The sequence below is a fragment of the Salvelinus sp. IW2-2015 genome, unplaced genomic scaffold (genome assembly GCF_002910315.2).
Source record: "Salvelinus sp. IW2-2015 unplaced genomic scaffold, ASM291031v2 Un_scaffold4226, whole genome shotgun sequence".
Taxonomy (NCBI): domain Eukaryota; kingdom Metazoa; phylum Chordata; class Actinopteri; order Salmoniformes; family Salmonidae; genus Salvelinus; species Salvelinus sp. IW2-2015.
The window spans coordinates 1,913-19,260 of NW_019945497.1; the positions used below are offsets into that span (position 1 = coordinate 1,913).

The 17,348-nt window shown below is 46.1% G+C and overlaps 1 pseudogene; it reads right to left on the reverse strand.

The window, feature by feature from the left end:
- Positions 1-2,148: 2,148 nt before the first annotated feature.
- The window catches only part of LOC112077043 (BAH and coiled-coil domain-containing protein 1-like), a 47,079-nt pseudogene continuing 31,879 nt past the window's right edge, over positions 2,149-17,348 (reverse strand).

The window sequence follows — 17,348 nt, forward strand, 5'->3', positions numbered from 1 at the left end:
TCCACGGCCAGCCCTCCTTCCCCTCAAAGCCCCTTCCCCCGCTCAGCCCTCCTGCCCCTCAGCCCTCTGCCCCCTCAGCCCTCCTGCCCCCTCCCCTCAAGCCCTCAGCACCTCCTTCCCCGTCAGGCCGCTCCTGGCCCCTTCTTTCCCCCCAGCCCTCCTGCTCCCCGGCCACTCCGCCCCCTCTCTTTCCCCCCAGCCCCTCCTGCTCCCCCGCAGCCATCTGCACCCTCTCTTTCCCGCAGCCCTCGCTGCCCCCCAGCCCTCCTGCCCCCTTCCTTTCCCCGCCAGCCTCCCTGCACCCTCTCTTTCCCCCTCAGCCCCCCCAGCCCCTCTCTTTCCCCCAGCCCTCCTGCCCCCTCAGCCCTCACTGCCTCCCTCAGCCCTCCTGCCCCCCCCCCAGCCCTCCTTCCCCAGCCTCCTACCCCTCCGCCTCCTGCCCCCGTCCCCTCAGCCCTCCCAGCCCCCTTCCCCTCAGCCCTTCCTGGCCCTCTCTCTTTCCCCAGCCTCCTGCTCCCCAGCATGCCTGCACCCTCTCTTTCCCGCCAGCCGTCCTTTCCCCCTCACCTCCTTCCCCTCCCTCAGCCTCCTGCCCCCTCAGCCTCCTGCCCCCTCAGCCCTCCTGCCCCCTCCCCTCAGCACCTCCCCAGCCCTCCTTCCCCTCAAGCCCTCTGCCCTCTCTTCCCCCCACCCTCCTGCTCCCCTCAGCCACCCTGCCCCCTCTCTTTCCCCCCAGCCTCTGCCTCCCCAGCCATCCTGCACCCTCTCTTTCCCCGCCAGCCCTCTGCCCCCCCCCAGCCCTCCTGCCCCCGTCTCTTTCCCGCCAAGCCCCTCCTGGCCTCCTCTCTTTCCCAGCCCTCCTGCCCCTCTCTTTCACCCCCGCCCTCGCTCGGCCCCGTCTCTTTCCCCAGCCCTCCTGCTCCCCCGCCCTCCTTCGCCGCCCTTCTCTTGTCCAGGCCCGCCAGCCCCTCTCCGTCTGCTCTTCTCCCCCCAGACCCGCGGCGCCCCCATCTCTTTCCCCAGCCCTCCTTGCTCCCCCGGCCCTCCTGCCCCTCTTTCTTTCCCCGCCAGCCCTCTGGCCCTCCTTCATCCCCAGCCCATCCTTTGGCCCTCTTCTTCTCCACCGATGACCTTCGGTGCGGCCAGTGGAGCGCCAGCAGGGGCCACGCCTGCCCCCTCTCGTTTTCCGCACCCGACGAGAGCTCCTTCCCTGCCAAGTTTCCTTGGTTGTCCCCACCCAGCACCTACCTGTGACCCCCAAACAACACATACGCCCATCCCCTTGGTGAACACTCTCCTATCACCGCAAGCCATCCTGCCCCCGCCTCCTGGCCTCTCTTTCCCCACAGCTCTGCGCAACAGACAGTCTCTCTTCTACCCCCAGCCACTCGACTGCCCCAGCAGACACATCCTCCGGCCCCCCCTACTCCTTTCACACCCACACTCTCCCTTTCCCCTGCCCCCCCACAGCCAGACGCTAGCCCTCGTCAATCTATTACGCCAACTCAGCCGTCTCTGGGCACCTCTGCGCTGGCGCCTACCAGTACATGCCATTTTCAGAAATTTAAACCATGTTAGCTGGGTGGAAACTGTCTGAGATACATGGACAGAGGATACAATGGAACACAGTCACACAGAGGCACTCCAGACAGTATGTGACGGACACAAAAACCCAACCACACATACGCAGTACAGAACACACACACACTACACAGACGAATCTTGAAATGAATGCATACACTTAAAACATCCAACCACGCACAAACAGGGTAAGGAAGGAGGCGCCCACACAAACACCACACACTACCACCAATGTGGATTAAACTGTAATACAATTTAGTCCTCTGTGCTGATTAGGTTAAGATTAGGTTAAACTGGACTTCCTTGAAGGGGTCAGCTGGGTTCCCCATTTCCTGTTGATGGCATGAGTTCCTCCTGGATTAAACAGTGATATGTAGGAAAGGCTTATCAAGTTGGTGTTTGGCTTAAGGTCAGGCAGGGAGATGAGCCTTACAACACACAACACACACCACACACCAACACAACCACACACACACACACACCCCCACACACACAACACACGACACACACACACACACACACACACACAGACACGACACAACAACACCACACAACACACACACACACTCACTTGACTTTTCTCTGGGTCTCAGAGAGGAGCCTGGCAGCGGCGGGGGTTTGATTTCGTTTCCTGGGCCGCCCCGGTCCCTCTACGGCAGGGCTTGCGAGGTGTTTCCCTCCTTCCTGAAAGACACACACGCTCATGAGAACACTAAATACTGTATTTTGAAGCACAGACACCAGATAAACTGGAGAAGGAGGAGGGAAACCTTCAGGAGATAGAAAGGGAAGTGTCATGTATGGCTTCAGTTTGTTTTGTGGCTGCTTTTAGAACAGCAGTTAAGGAGTTGATTAGGAGACTAAGGGAAAGTATCCACAACCATGGAGACTAGGAGGTAAGTCATGGTAAGGAGAGGTTTGAGTTCTTTAAATGTTTTACAAGATACGGTTTTTGATCCATAGATAACACATGAGAGTTAAAACACTTATTTTCAAAGAGGTGACAGGTAATGTATAAGGAGATATAAGTGAAGTACATGTTGACAGGATAATGTATAGGAGAAATAGTGAAGTACATATTGAAGGATAATGTATAGAAGGATGTAAAGGACATGTTGAAGGATAATGTAATAAGGAGGATAGTAAAGGAATGTTGGGATAATGGTATAGGATGATAGTAAAAAACACATGGTGAAGGATAATGTAATAGGAGGATAGTAAATGACCTCGTTGAGGATAATGTATAGGAGGATAGTAAAGGCCATTGGTGAAGGATAATGTATAGGAATGATCCGTAATGCCTTGTTGAAGGATAATGTATAGGAGGATAGTAAAATCATGGTGAAGGAATCATGTAAGGAGCATAGTTAAAGGACATGGTGAAGGATAATGTATAGGAGGATAGTAAAGGACATGTTGAAGGATAATGTATAGGAGGATAGTAAAGGACTCGTTAAAGGATTAATGTATAGGAGGAATAGTAAGGCTCGTTGAAGGATAAGTATAGGAGGATAGTAAAGGTCATAATGGGGTTCTTACTGGTGGTCATGCTTCCTCTGTAGCTTGGCCCTAACTCCCTCTGTTTCTCGTTTGTAACGCCTCTGGAGGCTCTGCCAGCTTCACCCGCAATGGCCAGCTCCGGACCCTCCATCCTCTCCATGTGCCCTTGCCGGGCATGCCCTGATGTTCCACAATACTAATCAATCAATCTAGTGTATTTTATGAATTCCCCTTTCCATCCTTGTTTGTCACAAAGTGCTTTCAGTACCCGCCTTAAACCCAAAGAGCAACAAACGCAGATGTAGAAAACATATGACACATGATGGATGCGAAAAGTCTTGGAGCAATTCATATAAACAAAACAAAAATCTAAAGTGTTTAGAATGTTTCATAAATGATTATAATGCTTTTAAAGGCTTATACATGCTATTAACTAACAGTCTAATATCAGAGTGTACTAACCATTTAAAATTCCATCTAATGTATTTTTTTGAATGTACTTGCGTTTTGTTCTAATGGTAAATAGGAACATCAGGACACAGTATAAGTTGTACTGCTACCGGTCGGTGGCGAAGGTGGTCCATGCTGCATTTCCTGCGCAGGTTGAGGGTTTGCGGGCCGGATAGTGACAGCCCGGCGCCCTCCCCGCACCTCCTGGGCCACCGCAGCTGCTCCAAGGACGGGCTGCTGCCAGGGTGGCAAGACTCTGGAGGTTCAAAAGATCAACATCTCCAACCTCTCCTGTGGGCCCAAACACCGACTCGTCAAAGGGTCAAGGACAAAGAAGCGTGATAATGACAGACATGTTCATTAGCGTTAGATGTTACGTGTCATTCTAGTATTTTTATTTCTTATGATTATGCTTTATTTGTAATCTAATCTAGGGTGTGATCCTGTGCAGCACACCTTCATCTGTAACCTTTACTTGATAGTTCATCTGTAGATGCTCTAACAAACGTAATGTTGGAATGCTGCTGGAAAGGCTGAAGACATGCTGTTGACAGGCTGAAGAAACATGCTGTTGAGATGCTGTTGAAAGCTGCTGACTGCTGTTGAGATGCTGCTGAGATGCTGCTGAAAGGCTGAAGACATGCCCTGTTGAAAAGGCTGAAGACATGTCTGTTGAGATGCTGTTGAAAGCTGAAGACATGCTGTTGAACAAGGCTGAAGACAGCTGTTGAGATGCTGTTGAAAGGCTGAGAACATGCTTGTTGAGATGCTGTTGAAAGGCTGAAGACCAGCTGTTGAGATGTGGTTGCACAAGGCTGCAGACATGCTGTTGAGATGCCTGTTGAAAGGCTGAAGAATGCTGTTTTGAGATTGCTTGAGTTGAAAGGCTGAAGACTGCTGTTGAGAGCTGTTTCGAAAGGCTGAAGACATGCGTTGAGATGCTGTTGAGATGATGCTGAAAAGCTGAACGACAATGCCTGTTGAGATGCTGCTGAGATTGCTAAGACATGCCTGTTTGAGATGCTGCTGAGAAATGCTGCCTGAAAGGCTGAAGACATGCTGTGAGATGCTGCTGAATGCTTGCTGAAAGGCTGAAGACATGCTGTTGAGATGCTGTTGAAAGGCTGAAGACAATGCATGTTTGAGGATGCTGTTGAAAGGCTGAAGACATGCTGTTGAGATGCCTTGTTGAAAGGCTGAAGACATGCTGTTGAGATGCTGTTGAGATGCTGTGAAAAGCTGAAAGACATGCTGTTTGAGATGCTGCTGAATGCTGAAGACATGCTGTTGAAGATGCTGCCGTGAGATGCTGCTGAAAGGCTGAAGACATGCTGTTGAGATATGCTGGAGATCTGAAAAAGCTGAAGACAATGCTGTTTGAGATGCGCTGAGATGCTGCTGAAGGCTGAACATGCTGTTGAAAGGCTAAGACTGCTGTGAGATGCTGTTGAAAGGCTGAAGACATGCTGTTGAATGCTGTGAAAGGCTGAAGACATGCTGTTGAGGATGCTGTGTGAGATGCTGACCTGAAAACGAAGACATGCTGTTGAGATGCGTGAGCGAGATGCTGGAAGACAGCTGTTGAGATGCTGTTGAGGATGCTGCTGAAAGCTGAAGACATGCTTGTTCGAGTTATCGCTGCTCTGAGATGCTGCCGTGTAGAAGGCTGAGGACATGCCTGTTGAGATTTGTGAAGACATGCTCGTATGAGATGCTGCAGCTGGTCAACTCGTTCTGATGATAGTTGGCTTGACATCTGAATGGATGCAGACTATTGTAAGAGAATCCGTGACATGTTCAGAATTTTTGTAATGTGATCTAATGACCTTTGATGCACATATGGTCTATCCAAACAGGGCTGGGGTCAGTTCATCAAGTCTAATAAATTAATAAGTAAACCAAATCTAATTCCAATTCGACAGGTTTCTCTCATTAAAAGCATGAAGAGCAATTGAATTGGAATTCAGTGTACTTCCTGAATTGACTGAATGAAATCAAAGACCCCAAACCTTGCTATCGCAAACCAAAATCGTTACCTAGCTGAGATATGAAGCTAGAATGAGCTGCAGAACCACACAGGAACTTGCCTCTGATGAGTCATGTCAGTGTGGAACAAACAGTGCTTTGCCGTGGGTACTACCTGACCAATCTGGCCCGTGGTTTCACCATGCCGTAAAGACATCAGCAGTACGGTAGGCCTGTGGTCTACTGACCATCTGGCCCAGGGTTTTCACATGCAGTATAGACATCTACAGTACTGTAGGTCGGGTACTACTGACCATCTGCCCCGGGTTTCACCAGCAGTATAGACATCTACAATACCGTACTGTAGGTCCTGTGGTACTACATGAACCATCTGGCCAGGTTCACCAATGCAGTATACGACATCTACAGTACTGTAGGTCCTGTGGTACAACTGACGCACTGGCCAGGGTTCACCATGCAGTATAGACAGTCTACAGTACGTATGTAGGTCTGTGGTAACTACCTGACCATCTGCCCAGGGTCACCTTGCGTATAGACATCTACAGTTAACTGTACTGTAGTCTGTGGTACTACCTGACCATCTGCCCCAGGGTTTCAACCATGCTAGTATAGGACACTCTACAGTACTGTAAGGTCTGGGTACTACCTGACCATCTGGCCCAGGGTTCACCATGCAGTATAGACTCTACAGTACTGTAGTCCTGTTAGTATACCGGACATCTGGTCCCAGTTGTTCACCATGCAGTATGACAGTCTACAGTACTGATAGGTTCGTTAGTACACCGGACCATTGGCCCCGGGTTTCACCATGCAGTATAGACATCTACAGTACAGTAGGTCTGTGGTACTACCGGACCATCTGGCCCAGGGTTTCACCATGCGTATAGACATCTACAGTACTGTACTGTAGGTCTGTTACTGATGGCTGCTGTCATTCACCATAGACCTACGTCATCATTGGTCCCAGGGTTTCACCATGAGTATAGACATCTACAGTACTGAGCTGTTACACAATCTGGCCAGGGTTTCACCATGCAAGTATAAGACAAGTCTACAGTACTGTACGGGTCTGTGGTTACTACCGGACCAATCGGCCCAGGGTCACCATGCATATAGACATCTACAGTACTGTACTGTAGGTCTGTGGTTAGCTACCTGACCATCTGGCCCAGGGGTTTCACCATGCAGTATAGACATCTACAGTAACTGTAGGTCTGTGGTCACTACCTGACCATCTGGCCCAGGGTTTCACCATGCAGTATAGACATCTACGTTACTGGTAGGGTCTGTGGTACTACTGACCATCTGGCCCAGGGTTTCACCATGCAGTATAGACCATTACAGTACTGTAGGTCTGTGGTACTACCTGACCATCGGCCCAGGTTTCACATGCAGTATAGACATCTACAGTACTGTAGCGCTGTGGTACTACCTGACCATCTGGCCTCAGGGGTCTTCCCATGGCCAGTATAGACCATCTACAGTACTGTATGTAGGTCTGGTACTACCTGACCATCTGGCCAGGGTTCACCATGGCAGTAAGACATCTACAGTACTGTAGGTCTGTGGTACTACCTGACCATCTGGCCCAGGTTTCACATGCAGTATAGACATCTACCAGTACTGTACTGTAGGTCTGTGGTACTACCTGACCATCTGGCCCAGGGTTGCCACCATGCAGTATAGACATCTCACGTACTGTAGGTCTGTGGTACTACCTGACCATCTGGCCCAGGGTTTCACCATGCAGTATAGACATCTTACAGTACTGTACTGTAGGCTGTGGTACTAACTGACCATCTGGCCCAGGGTTTCACCATGCAGTATAGACATCTTACAGTACTGTACTGTAGGTCTGTGGTACTACCTGACCATACTGGCCAGGGTTTCACCATGCAGTATAGACATCTACAGTACAGTACTGTAGGTCTGTGGTACTACCTGACCATCTGGCCAGGGTTTTCACCAATGCAGTATAGACATCTTACCAGTACTGTAGGTCTGTGGTACTACCTGACCATCTGGCCCAGGGTTTCACCATGCAGATATAGACATCTACAGTACAGTATGTAGGTCTGTGGTACTACCTGACCACACTGGCCCAGGGTTTCACCATGCAGTATAGACATCTACAGTACAGTACTGTAGGCCTGTGGTACTACCTGACCATCTGGCCCAGGGTTTTCACCATGCAGTATAGACATCTACAGTAACCTGTAGGTCTGTGGTACTACCTGACCATCTGGCCCAGGGTTTCACCATGCAGTATAGACTCTACAGTACAGTACTGTAGGTCTGTGGTACTACCTGACCATCTCTGTCACCAGGTTTCACCATGCAGTATTAGACATCTAACAGATACAGTAGCTGTAGGCTGTTGGTACTACCTACCATCTGGCCCCAGGGTTTCACCATGCAGTATAGACATCTACAGTACTGTACGGTGTAGGCCTGTGGCTGTTGTGGTGGAATATTATTAATACTAGCGTATCCTTTTCACACTGTGCATTACTGTGAACCAGGCCAGTTGCAGTACATTTCGGATGGGCTCGGCTCAGTAATGAGAATACCGTACTGCTGCTATACGGTCGGCCCACTACTCCGCCCTGGGGGCCACCACGATGAGGGACTGTGGAAGTTCATATCATTACAAGAAGTCACAATGATTATGACTTACTGATGTCTTATAGCAACTCTCTCAGAGCCTTGCGATGACATCACAGCAGAACAACACAACACTCTAAAAATCACATCCGCGATGATGTCCTTTTATATAGTCGCATCTTTAGGGAACAGTTAAATGCATTAGGAAGACGGGGTAAACACAAAAACATCCTTTTGCATGAACATGAAAAACACTAAACGACTGCGGCGTTCTGTATAACGAGGAAGTTTTTAAAGGCACTTAAAACAATGGGTTGTAATTACTGAGTGCAATGCTCCAGGGCCCCAACAACATCCACTGCTTTTCTGATTACCCACACACTTGGTGTGTGTACTTACACGAACGTGCACACATGAGTGTGTGTGTGTGTTGTGGATTTACAGGAGAGGCAGAATGTGAGCGGAGCAGGAGAGGGAGAGACAGAGAGAGAGAGAGAAGAGTACTGTAGCAGAGGACTAGTTCTGCATTGTAACAGGGCTCTGTACTGTAGCAGAGGACTAGGTCTGGCATTGTAAACAGGGCTCTGTCTGTAACAAAGGTCTGTATTGTAACAGGGCTGCTGTACTGTAAAAAGGTCTGGTATTGTAACCAGGGTCTGTACTGTACAAAGGTCTTGTATTGTAACAGGGGCTCTTACTGTAACAAGGTCTGGTATTGTAACAGGGGGCTCTTGGTAAACTGTAACAAAGGGTTTTTCCTGATTGTAACAGGGCTCTGTACTGTAACAAAAGGTCTTAATGTAACAGAGGTATGTATGTAACAGAGGTATGTAACTGTAACAGAGAGTATATACGGGTATTATATAACAGAGGTATCGTATTATACAGAGTATTTCTTACAGAGGAGTATTGTAACTAGTAACAGAGGTATGTATTGTAAAGAGGGTATGTACTGCTAACAGATGTATGAATTGTAAGCAGAGGTATGTTAACCTGTAACAGAGGTATGATTGTAACAGAGGTATTTATTTAACAGAGGTATGTATTGTAACAGAGGTATGTTATTTCCGAGTATTGTACAGAGGTATTTGGTTTATTTGTTAAAACCCCAAAGAGGTTATGATGTAAACGAGTAGTACTGTACAGAGGTATGTATTATAAACAGAGGGTAAGTATTGTAACAGAGGTATGTATGTAACAGAGGGTATGTTTGTAACAGAGGTTGTATTGTAACGAGAGTCAGGTCTGTATTGTAACAGAGGTATGTATTGTACAGAGGTTAAACCTGGTTACAGAGGGTTTTTTTTTTGTAGTAACAGAGGTATGTATTGATAAAGAGGTATGTTATTTTAAACAGAGGTATGTATTGTAACAGAGAGTATTACAGGGTATGTATGTAACAGAGGTCTAGGTCTGTATTGTACAGAGGTATGTATTGTAACAGAGGTATGTACTGTAACAGAGTATGTAATTGTAACAGAGGTATGTAATGTTAAAGAGGTATGTATTGTAACAGAGGTCTGGTATTGTAACAGAGGTATGTATTTATACAGAGGTATGTATTGTAACAGAGGTAGTGTATTGTAACAGAGGTATGTATGTAACAGAGGTGCTAAGGTTCTTGTATTGTAAAGAGGGTATGTATTATAAACAGAGGTCTAGTCTTGTAATTGTAACAAGAGGTATTATTGTAACAGAAGTATGGACTGTAAACCAGAGGTATGTATTGTAACAGAGGTATTAATGTAACAGAGGTATGTATTGTAACAGAGGTCTTATTGTAAACAGAGGTATGTATTATAACAGAGGTAATATGTAACAGAGTATGTATTGTACAAGAGCGTATGTATTGTAACAGAGGTCTAGGTCTGTATGTAACAGAGGTATGTATTGTAACAGAGATGTCTGTAAGGTAGTAACAAGGTATTCGGTATGTATTAACAGAGGTAATGTATGTACAAGTTCTACGTACTAGAGGCGTCATCTAGGTCTATTGTAAACAGAGGTATGTATTGTATACAGAAGGTATCCTCCGTACTGTAACAGACGGTACTGTAACTGTCGATACAACAGAGAGTATACACGTCCGAGATCTGCAATCAGATCCCCACATCAAAGGGTGTAACGAGTTCATGTATTGTAACAGAACCCGGTATGTATTGCAAGAGTTGTACTGAACAAGACCGTGGTATTGCTTATTATAACAAGTAAGGTGTAGCGAAACGTATTGATAGAAGGAGTATTATATGAAGAGACGGTTGATATGTATAACAGATGGTTAGTGATCTGATACAATGACAGAGGTAGTTGTATGCTGACTAAAAACAGAGGTAGACTGTAACAATAGGTACTGTATTAGCTAACAGAGTATGTTACAGGTACTGTATGGGTATGTATTATAACAGAGTATGTACTGTAACAAGGTATGTATTGTAACAGGTATGTGTAACAGAGGTATGTATTGTTAAACAGAGGTATGTATTGTAAAGAGGTATGGTTTGTAACAGAGTATGTATTGTACAGAGGTATGTATGTAACAGAGGTATGTATTGTAACAGAGGTATGTATTGATAATCGAGTATGTACTGATAACAGAGGTATGTATTGTAACAGAGGTATGGTATTGTAACAGAGGTATGTAATGTACAGAGGTATGTATCTGTAACAGAGTATGTATTGTAACAGAGGTATGTATTGTAACAGAGGTATGTATTTAACAGAGGTATGTATGTAACAGAGGGTATGTATTGTAACAGAGGTATGTATTGTAACAGAGGTATGTATTATAACAAGGTATGTATTGTAACAGAGGTATGTTATTATAACAGAGGTATGTATGTAACAGAGGTATGTATTGTAACAGAGGTATGTATTGTAACAGAGTATGTATTGTAACAGAGGTATGTATTGTAACAGAGGTATGTATTGTAACAGAGGTATTATTGTAACAGAGGTATGTATTGTAACAGAGGTATGTATTATAACAGAGTTTATTATAAAGAGTATGTACTGTAACAGAGGTATGTATTGTACCTATGTATGTAACAGAGGTATGTATTATACAGAGTATGATTGTAACAGAGGTATGTATTGTAACAGAGGTATGTACTGTAACAGAGGTATGTATTAATAACAGAGGTATGTATTGTAACAGAGGTATGTATTTAACAGAGGTATGTATTGTAACAGAGTATGTATTATAACAGAGGTTGTATTGTAACAGAGGTATGTATTGTAACAGAGGTAGTATTGTACGGTATGTATGTACAGAGGTATGTATTATAACAGAGGTATGTATTGTAACAGAGGTATTGTATTATAACAGAGGTATGTATTGTAACAGAGGTATGTATTGTAACAGAGGTATGTATTACGAGTATTATTAAAGAGGTATGTATTGTAACAGAGGTATGTATTGTAACAGAGGTATTGTATTGTAACAGAGGTATGTATTGTAACAGAAGGTATGTAATTGTAACAGAGGTAATGTGATATATAACAGAGGTATGTATTGAACAGAGTATGTATTGTAACAGAGGTATGTATTGTAACAGAGGATGTATTGTAACAGAGGTATGTACTATAACAGAGGTATGTATTGTAACAGAGTATGTATTTAACAGGAGGTATGGTATTGTAACAGAGGTATGTATTGTAACAGAGGTATGTATCTGTAACAGAGGTATGTATTATAAAGAGGTATGTATTGTGAACAGAGGTATGTATTATAACAGAGGTATGTATTGTAACAGAGGTATGTATTGTAACAGAGGTATGTATTGTAACAGAGGTATGTATTGTAACAGAGGTAGTACTGTAACAGAGGTATGTATTAAACAGAGGTATGTATTATAACAGAGGTATGTATTGTAACAGAGGTATGTATTGTAACAGAGGTATGTATTGTAACAGAGGTATGTATTGTAACAGAGGTATCGTATTAAGTATGTAGTAACAGAGGTATGTATTGTAACAGAGGTATGTGAGTTAGTACTGTAACAGAGGTCTGTATTGAACAGAGGTATGTACTGTAACAGAGGTATGTATTAACAGAGGTATGTTTGTAACAGAGGTATGTATTTAACAGAGGTATGTATTATAACAGAGGTATGTATTATAACAGAGGTATGTATTGTAACAGAGGTATGTATGTAACAGAGTATGTACTGTAACAGAGGTATGTATTGATAACAGAGGTATGTATTGTAAAGAGAGTATGTATTATAACAGAGGTATGTATTGTAACAGAGGTATGTATTGTAACAGAGGTATGTATTGTAACAGAGGTATGTATTAAACAGAGGTATGTATTGTAACAGAGGTATGTATGTAACAGAGGTATGTATTGTAACAGAGGTATGTATTGAAACAGAGGTATGTAATTGTAACAGAGGTCTGTATTGTAACAGAGGTATGTATTTAAACAGAGGTATGTATTGTAACAGAGGTCTGTATTGTAAAAGAGTCTACTGCTTCTCTCTCTCCTGCTCTATCATTAGAGGAGTCTTCTAGGAAGCCTGCTACTGCTCCTAGAGAGAGATCTCTGGGGGGACTTGGAAGGATACACCAGAGGCTCACAGGTGGGGAAAGAGTTAGGAGGATTGTAAAGTATTTTATCTGTAATGCCTTATTCGTTATGTGTCGGACCCCAGTAAGACTAGCTGTCCCATGGCGTCGGCTAATGGGGATCCTAATAAATAAAAAAAAACTGAAGGATTACATCTTTAAATGACATCACCCTAGCGGCTGGTGATATGATGTCATTTGTTTCTGATTGTCATTTCAATCAGCTTCTAGTTATAATGACATCATTTCAGACTGCAGTCTGTCCATCCATCTGTCCGCCTGTCCATCCGTCTGTCACCTGTCTGTCTGTCCGTCCGTCCGTCCGTCCGTCCGTCCGTCCGTCGTCTGTCTGTCTGTCTGTCTGTCTGTCTCGTCTGTCTGTCTGTCTGTCTGTCTGTCTGTCTGTCTGTCTGTCTGTCTGTCTGTCTGTCTGTCTGTCTGCTGTCTGTCTGTCTTCTGTCTGTCTGTATCCTCTCACCTTGGCTGTCTCCTGTGTTGTGTCGGTGCTGTTGGAGCTCCAGGTCGGCCAGCTCGCTGAGCAGCTCCATACCGTGGTGGGGGTGGCTGGGGCAGGGATGGGTGTCACAGGCCTGGGGCTGGAGGGTGGCTGGAGGGCAGCATGGGAAACGGAGGGACGTCGGCGCAGAAGGCTGCAGCGATTAGCAGCTCTAGGCTCCAATAACTAGGCACAATGGGTTTCAGGGAGGTGGAGAGGGTGATGATAGACTGGCTGGGGCACGGAGAGGGAGAGGAGGGGGAGAGGCACACCAACTCTACTGAGTGMTTGTCATCATTAGGAGTACTCTCCTCCTCCTGCTCCTCCTCTCCTCCCTCCTCTTCCTCCTCAGTATGTGCCTCCTGGTGGGGCTGGGCAGGGCAGGGAGGGTCCAAGTCGATGATGGTGGAGCCCTGCTCTGGCTCCTCCTGTTCTCCTGCCACCTCCTGCTGCTGTCTTCTCTCCACCTTGCACTTGTCCTCCTCCTCCAGGATGGAGGTGGGGTCAGCTCTGTGGTTCTCCTCCTCAGAGAGGGGGATAGGGATGGGACAGGAGGCGGTTTCACACACACGGCTCTCCGCAGGAGGACACACCTCCTCCTCCTCCTGTTCTGGAGGTCCACAGCTGCCTGCTGCTACTCCGGCTTCCACCTCTTCTCTCTGCACCTCCTCTTCCTTTTGCCCCTCCTCTTCCTCCTCCACTTCCTGGTGTGGGAGGGGCCTCACCACGGCCTGACACTCTAACCCCGCCCCCAGGCTGGAGAGAGGCTGGGGAGCATTTTCAGCAGGCTCCGCCTGGACCGCCTCCAGGTCTGCTGGCTCGGCCAATCGGACATCGTGGGGGGATGTGCCGCTCCTGTAACCCATGGCGATGGCAGGGTAGGTGTATCCAGGAGGCAAGTCTATAAAAACATAGGAAAGAGAAAAGGGAGGCAGGTTTAAAAAAGGAATAAGTAAAAAAGCTTCACAACAAAGGGCAAAAACATTTCTCAAAAGCCAGATGATTGTCCCTACAACTCTTTTTCTCCCTCTCTCCCTCTCTCTCCTGTGAAGTGCTGTCAGAGGCTGTTCAAAAGGCCTAACCCTGAGGACCCGCCCCGAATAGAACTCACTCCAGGGTCATGAGAGGGTAGAGAGGCACAGGAAGAGGAAATTACGTAGGTGGCAGTGCGRCTTGATCTCACAACACACAGGAAGGGGAGTGAACCGTGTGTGTGTGCGTATACATGTGTGAACGTGTTATTCAGCGTAGGTGTGTGTGTTAGCTTGCTATTTGAAGTGTAGAAGGAGGTTTCGTTTATCAAAGGTGGCATGCCATTTTTATATCTTCTGGCGTGGAATGGCATAGCAAGGCAGTTAGCGAGGCGTTAATGGTGATGAAGAGGGTGTGGGCCTGGGGGGGCGGAGCCTCCAAGGCTCTGAGCGAGGTGTTTCTCCGTCATTACCAAGGTGACAGTGCTGAGAGAGAGACCAGCCGGGCCCCGCGCAGCCTTTTATTTGTTTACTTCTCCAGCTCAGAGCTGCTTTATGTGTCAATCCCAGGGCGCCCAGCTAACCCCAGCCACCCAACACGGCGCGTCACAAATGGCACCCTAATCTTATTTAGTGCACTACTTTTGACCAGGGCCCATAGGGCTAGGGATAGGGTGACATTGTGGACACAAGCGCAGTCAAGAGCCATAGAGGCAGAACAATACATTAAGGACCCCATAGGCTTGAGGCTGTGGCAGTTGCTGGATGATGATTTGTAGTGTATGTCCTCTGTTGCTGGATGATGATTTGTAGTGTATGTCCTCTGTTGCTGGATGATGATTTGTAGTGTATGTCCTCTGTTGCTGGACGATGATTTGTTTCCTGTGCTGGATGATGATTTGTAGTGTATGTCCTCTGTTGCTGATGATGATTTGTAGTGTATGTCCTCTGTTGCTGGATGATATTTGTAGTGTATGTCCTCTGTTGCTGGACGATGATTTGTAGTGTATGTCCTCTGTTGCTGGATGATGATTGTAGTGTATGTCCTCTGTTGCTGGATGATGATTTGTAGTGTATGTCCTCTGTTGCTGGATGATGATTTGTAGTGTATGTCCTCTGTTGCTGACGATGATTTGTATGTATGTCCTCTTTGCTGTGTCAGACCTACCAGTCATTTATAGTTTTCACAGATAGACTTTGAAGGCCAGGGTTGTTAGTGTAGAACCCTTGACATCTGAATGAGCTGTGTGTCTCTAACTATCTTGCATATCCCTCTTACAGTCTATTGTCATCATACATATCTATCATATGTCCCTCAGAGAGGTTCTAACATATCACTTAGGCTGCGTTTACACAGGCAGCCCAATTCTGATCTGATGTGACAAATCTGATGTGATTGGTTAAAAGACCAATTAGTGGAAAAAATATCAGAATTGGGCTGCCTGTGTAAAGTGAAATGTTGGTGTGAATATTGGAATGTAACTTGGGGATGCGTCCCAATAATTTCTCCAATATCCTGAAGAGAGCACCTGTTCACTTCTTCCCACAAATGTAAAACCATTGGGTTGTAGAAGCATAAGCTAGTCAGATTTTCTTATACCCTCATTGCTTTTCAAATCAGTGAAGGGAATTGAACAAGTGCACACTTTGGGAGGAAGGAGAGATAATTGGGACATAGTCAGAGTGGATGGAGAGTGTGAGTTCCCTTACCAGGCTCCAGGGATTGTGGTAATCCTGCGGGGGCTGCCTCTCCTCTCTTGTCCTGGGACTCCGTCCTTTTGGCAGCTGTGGGGGCGGGACTGATGGCCGGAGACCGAGGGCGGCGCTGCCGGGCTAGGGCGGGGCAGGGGGTGGATGGGGTGCTCTTAGGGGGGGCATAGGGAGGGGGACTGGGACTGCAGCAGGGGACAGGTGAGCAGTGCAGGCCCCGGGGTGGGGTGTTTCTGTTGGAGGAGGGTTGTGGTAGGAGGAGTAGGGTTTGGAAGTTTAGAACCTGGTGGCTCAGAGAGCAGCTCCTCCAGCTCCACTGAAGGCTCCTCAGTCTCTTCTGCACCTACCCACAGAGGGACAAAAACACAGAAACACACCACATAGACATATAGCAGGTGATTTATGTGTGAACAGAATGTTCCATTTACATAGGAATTTACTGTACGTGCTCTGTCAATGTTGACAGTTCTCAAAGTCCCTTTGGATAAACGTGCAACATTGACTGACATATTAAATGATGTGGCCATGCAGGACTCAAACCACAACCCTGGTGTTGGCAGCACTAGTCCTTATCCATTGGAGTAAACCATGCACAACTCCCACAATGAGACTGAATGGAGCGAGAGCCAAAAGTGGAGCACCCCATAATAACAAAGACAAGCCCTAGAGAACATGCCCTACACTCTTAGAAAAAAGGGTTCCAAAAGGTCTTCGGCTGTCCCATAGGAAACCTATTTGGTTCCAGGTAGAACTTTTTGGGTCCATGTAGAACCTTCTGGGAAAGGGTTCTACGTGGAACCAAAAGAGTTCTACCTGGAACCAAAAAGTGTTCTTCAAAGGGTTCTCTTATGGGACAGCCAAAGATTCTAGATAGCACTTTTTTCTATGAGTGTAGTGTCTACATTCTAGATGATGTCGCCAAATCTTTTTGTCTATGAGTGTAGTGTCTACATTCTAGATGATGTCGCAAATCTTTGCTATGAGTGTATGTCTACATTCTAGATGATGTCGCCAAATCTTTTTGTCTATGAGTGTAGTGTCACATTCTAGATGATGTCGCCAAATCTTTTTGTCTATGAGTGTAGTGTCGACATTCTAGATGATGTCGCCAAATCTTTTGTCTATGATGTTAGTGTCGACATTCTAGATGATGTCGCCAAATCTTTTGTCTATGAGTGTAGTGTCGACATTCTAGATGATGTCGCCAAATCTTTTTGTCTATGAGTGTAGTGTCTACATTCTAGATGATGTCCCAAATCTTTTTGTCTATGAGTGTAGTGTCTACATTCTAGATGATGTCGCCAAATCTTTTTGTCTATGAGTGTAGTGTCGACATTCTAGATGATGTCGCCAAATCTTTTGTCTATGAGTGTAGTGTCGACATTCTAGATGATGTCGCCAAATCTTTTGTCTATGAGTGTAGTGTCGACATTCTAGATGATGTAGCCAAATCTTTTTGTCTATGAGTGTAGTGTCGACATTCT